Source organism: Leptopilina heterotoma, unplaced genomic scaffold (genome assembly GCF_015476425.1).
Source record: "Leptopilina heterotoma isolate Lh14 unplaced genomic scaffold, ASM1547642v1 Lhet_36, whole genome shotgun sequence".
Taxonomy (NCBI): Eukaryota; Metazoa; Arthropoda; class Insecta; order Hymenoptera; family Figitidae; genus Leptopilina; species Leptopilina heterotoma.
The window spans coordinates 878,622-884,686 of record NW_025111040.1 but is presented as its reverse complement, the minus strand read 5'-3'; positions in this window follow the sequence as shown (position 1 = coordinate 884,686).

Sequence of the window (6,065 nt, the reverse complement as noted above, 5' to 3'; positions counted from 1 at the left end):
CTAGGGGTGGTTTCGAGAGTGAATCGGAGTGAGATGAAGCTATATGAAGAATTGAGAATAAAGAGATGCGATAGAGTGAGATGGAGATCCACGTGTAGGGGGTCGACGTATTGATCTTTTCGCGCAAACTCCCGCCTCTTAGGGTTCCTCCACAACTTTTCTTCATGGTGCAGGAGCCACCCCTTGTCGTCGTCATGATACGTGCCATCGTTGAGGGAGATGAAAGAGAGGGGGGGGGGAGAGAGAGATGACTCTCAATCCATTCGCGTTGAAAAAAAACACAGGGCACAAGTGTGTTGACAACCGGATACACTTGCGGGGTTAAACTAATATATTTTTTTTCTCTAAAGTGTCCCACACACCCCTTTCATTTTTGCAACAAACGAGTGGGGACTGACGAATGTCGTTTAATTCTTGGGACTTTTTTTTATAAACTTTTTAATAATAAAAGGAACAATAAATATTTGACATTTAATTTCAATTTTATACGAGATACGACCAAAAGAAATTTGTAATTTACACAATCGATTTTATACTTTTATCTATAGGCAGACTTCACAGTGCCCCTAAAAAGTATTTTAATTTTTAAGGGAAATAGGGGACTTTTAGGGGACCATAAAAAATGGTTAAATAAAGATAAAAATATAATTTATTTATACAGGGTTGCCACAAAAATTTAACTTTATTTTTCTCTGACTTTTCCCTGATTTCCAAACACAACTTTCACTTTTTTCTGACCCTAAAGAATATTCTAATTCACTCTCTTATTAGATACTCAAAAAACTGTTCTATTAAATTTATTTACAAATTTCTTCAAAAGTCAAATTATTCAAAAACATTGGTTTATTTAAAATAAATATTTAATCATTTTTTTAAATTGGAATTAAGATGTTCAAAAATTTCAAATTCAAACCTTTTCAAATTGAATTCGTAAGAATATTATTATAAAACATAAAGAAATGGATCACTCTGAGTCTTCGACTCGGACTAAACCATTTCTTTGTGTTTCATAATAATTAAAGATGACCGACTGACAAAATAATTATTTTATTATTATAAGAATATTGTTACTGTAATTTCTTCAAAATTATTTGTATTAATTCAATTAACATTTTCTAGAATTTTTAACTAAAGCTCTACTTTAAATCAATAACATCAATTATTATTCAATTAAACTTTTTCAAAAAAAAAAAAATTAATTCTACAGAATTGTTAGTTAAAAGTAGAAAAAATAATAATTTAATTCTCTACGAGAAATCAATTATTTAAATACAAAAATAAATAATATTGAATATTTCTTCAAATTTAATTTTTACGAAGAATTAACAACTTTTGAAAATATTTAATTTCTTTTTTTTTTTTTTTTTTTTTTTTTATAATTTTAATGAAATTTTTTCTTAAGAATTTTATAACAATTTTTGAAAATATTTAATTTCTTTTAAGGAATTTAATTAAAATTTTAATGAAATTTTTTCTTAAGAATTTTATAATAATTTTTGAAAATAATTGAAAACTTTTGAAAGAATTTTATTAAATTTTTTTTAAATAATTGGATTCTTGAGAAGAATTTAAATAATAATTTTTTAAAACAATTTATTGAATTCATGAGAAGAATTTTATTAAAATTTTTTAAAATAATTGACTTCTTGAGAAGAATTTTTAAAAAAATTTTGACAATAATTTAATTCTTTAGAAGAATTTATTTCCCTATCTATTTATAAAGATAATTTAATTCTTGGCGAGAATTTTTAAACAATTTTGAAAATTTAATTCACATTTTTCTAAGAAATTGAATTATCAAAAAAAATTTAATTTTTTTGTAAATAATTGAATTCTTTCAACGAATTTAATTAAATATTTTTATAATTGAATTTCTAGAAAAAAAAAATTAGTTTTTTGTGAAAATAATTGAATTTTTGTAACCAATTTAATTATTATTTTTTTAAATAATTGAATTTCTGGGAAAAAATTTTATTATGTTTGAGAACAAATGAATGTTTGCAAAGAATTTTATTAAATTTTTTGTAATTACTTGAATCCCTTTGGGAAAATTTTATTATTCTTGAAAATAATTGAATTTTTGTAACAAATTTTTTTAAACATTATTATAAATAATTGAATTTTTTTGAAAGAGTTTATTATTTTTCAAAAGAAATTGAACTATTGTAACAAATTTGTTAAACGTTTTTTTTTAAATAATTGAATATCTATGAAAGGATTTATTATTTGTCAAAACAATTGAATTCTTGCAAAGAATTGTATTAAATTTTTTTAATAATTAAATCCCTTGGGAAAAACGTTATTATTTTTGATAATAATTGAATTTTTGTAACAAACATTTAAACGTTTTTTTAAATAATTGAATACCTTGCGGAAAATATTATTATTCGTAAAAATAATTAAATTCCTGAGAAGAATTTAAATAATAATTTTTGAAAACTAAATTCTTGAGGAGAATTTTATTAAAATTTTTGAAAATAATTGACTTCTTGAGAAGAATTTTTAAAAAATTTTTGACAATAATTTAATTCTTGAGAAGAATTTCCCTATCTATTTATAAAAATAATTTAATTCTTGACGAGAATTTTTAAAAAATTTTGAAAATAATTTAATTTCGCAAAGTATTTTATTACTTTTCAAAAGAATTGAATTCTTGCGATGAATTTTAATATTTATCAAAATAATTGAATTTTGGAAAAGAATTTTATTAAAATTCCTTAGAATAATTGATTTTTCGGAAAGAATTTATGCGATTTTGTTGTTTATCAAGCTAATTGAATTTTTTTGCAAAATTACTTAAAAATTTTTGAAAATAATTGATTTTCTGCGACGAATTAAATGTTATTTATGAAAATATTTGAATTATTGCAACGAATTTCATTGTTTTATTGACTAATTGAATGTTTCTTAAAATTGAATTCTTTCCTCAAGTTTTAATAAAACTTTTAATAATAATTGCATTTTTCAAGAAATTTATTTAAAATTGTATTAAAAATATTTGAAATTCTGCGATGAAAATAATTGAATTCGTAAATGAAATTTTATTATTCATGAAAATAATTGAATCTTTTCGAAGAATTGTATCAAAAAGTTTTTTCTATAATTAAATCTGTTGATAAATTTTATGAAAATAGTAAATATTCAAAATTATTGAATTGCAAAAAAACTTTTGAAAGTAATTGAAATTTTGCAAAGATTTTTATAAATTTTTGCAAAATAATTGAATTTTTGGCGAAAAATTTTACTATTTGTAAAGATAATTGAATTCTTGACGAGATATTCGTGTAAATTTTTGAAAATAATTGATTTTCTTCGAAATTTATCATTTTTGTTCCGTAAAGTTCTGTAGACGCAATATTTAGTATTTAAATATTAATTTATAGTCGCTAAGAAAAAAATGTTAACCCAGTAAACTAGTAAAGTAACCAAAAGTATATAAATTATTAATTTTTTTTTATTGTGTTTTCTTATTTATTTTATTATTTTGCATTGATCAGTCTATTTGAGGTTTTTACCTATTTTTATAATAATTTATTTTATCTTTAACGTATTTGTAATTTAATATTTTTAAAAAACGAAATATTTCTTGTTTTATTATTTTAATTTATTTTACTATCTTGATAAAAAGTTATTTTTAAAAATTATTGGAAAAATCGAATGAAATAAATATAAAAAAAATTCTTAACGTATTTTTCTTTGTTTCAATTTATTTATTTTATTATCATGAAAAAAAATTATTTCAAATATAAAAAGATATATAGAAAAATTTTTTACAATTTTTTTTCAATTTTTTTTCTTTCCATTTATTATTTTATTATGATGATAAAAAATATTTCTAAAAATAGAAATAAATATAAAAAAAAAATTCTTTACGAATACCTAGTACATTATCCAGTGATTTTACGAATAGGATTTATATAAAGTATAAGAAATTGCAGGGTTTTCATCAGATGAATCCTCTTTTATTGGACCATATTCAAATAACTTTTTGTACAAGGGAACGTTGACCCACTCTGAAACTAAATGAATGAGAAATCCAATAAAAATGAAGTGGAATTGCTATTCTGATAAACTCAAGAGTACTCTTATATAATCTTTTAATGGAAAATTACAAATTTCTCTCGATTCTCAACTGATATACCTACCAAAAGAAAAAAAAGAAAAATCAAAATTATTCATCTCCAAGATTTAATTGAAATCTTTACAATCAACATATCTATATATGCAAGAAATATTTCTAAATCGGCTTCTTATTTATTGTTTTCCTTGGGGGGCATTTTTTTCAAGTAGAGAAATATTTCAATAAAATAATAATTTTTAATTCCTTTGATAAGAGGTTTAAAAGTGCTTTGGCAAATTTTTATTAAATGTAAAATATAATTGAAACGACAATATTAATTAATATTTTACAATAATAATTACAATATTTATTTAATTTATTTATTCATTACACGGGTTTACAAAATTACTTTATAATTATTGTAATAATGAGATTTAATATATTATTTCTATTAATTATAAATAAGTAACTATATTGATATTAATTATATAAAAAAAGAGAATTACAGTAAAAGGCAGATGCTATTTATTCAGTGGAAAAATAAATTTGGTTTCATAACTATATAATATTAGTTAATTTACTCGTAATTCTAAATAAGCATGTAATGTGTTAATATATAACGTAAACCAAAATACTGATTATTCAAACCAGAATTTTTTCTCCACTGTTGAATTGCGTTCAAGGAAAGTCAAGGGGAAGGAAAAAAGAACTTTTTTTCCGCTGAGTGAATGCACCTAAGATTTTTTCCGCTCTGAAAGCTTTACGATGAAGAGGAAAAGGGAAAAATAAATGTCCTTTTATAATTCCTCTTGAATTATGAATTTGAGAAATTGCAGTTAATGAACCATTTCGAGAGTATGCGTATTATATTTTTTTGATTTTTAGTTTACTTCTTATTTTCATCTAAATTCGAATATCATTTTTATTTTCAACAAAATTTTTAAAGGGAAACCGAGAAAAATTTCCAGATTTCTCAATAAATGGTTTATTGAACTGTATGGATCAAAATCAATTTCGATTAAGAATTAGTCATTATTAAATTAAAATTATTAATTAAAATTATTAAATTCAAATAAAATTGAATTAAAATTCGAAAATTTATTTCAAATTTTTTTTATTTTTCATTTCTCTTTTTTACAGATATAGGATTTATTATAAAAGTGAAAAAGATTTTGCATTATTATTATTATTTGCGAAAATCAAACACATTTCGTAGAATTGTCACGAAAACGGTGGTGACAAATTTTCTAAATCTTATATAATCTAAAAGTACTTTGTACTGAAAACACTGATGAGATAAATATAAAATAAATATAAAGTATTGTAGAAAAAAAAATATTTTCCTATTTTTTACGATGGGAAATTTTTTTTTTTAATTTTTGAATAAAATACAGATTTATAAATAAGAAAAAAAAAATATTTCTGCTTTTCAAATTTGACGAAATTAAGAAATTTCGATTTTTTTGGCAACAAACATTTTTTTAAAACTATAAATATAGAAAAATCTAATAAATAAATTCAAGGGGAAAAAATTTTCTATCAGTTTTTTTTTTAACAAATCTTGAAAAATGTTTTTTTTTCGAAGAATCAAGTTTGACGTCAGAAATTAAATTAACATTTGATTTTAATATTCTCTTTTTTTTTTTTAATTTCGACGTCTGTAATTTGTAAATAAACTTTTCCTCCTAAGAAACAAATTACAATTTCTAAAGTTATTCTAAAATTATTTTTAAAATTTTAACATCTGTATAGAAAATTTCTTTTTTTGATAATTTTCCAAAGAGTAACAAATTAGACTTAAAATATTTATACGATAATTAAATTTAATTAACATTTTTATAAAAGACCTTTTAGGAATGAAAGACAAAAAAAGAAAAAATAAATTTAAATAAAGTTTTTTAGTTTCGACAATTTCTCATTCGGATAAAAAAAAAATTCTTTTGCCAAACAAATTTTTCACTAATCAAAAAATTATTTGATTCTTGTCTATTATCAAGTAAATATT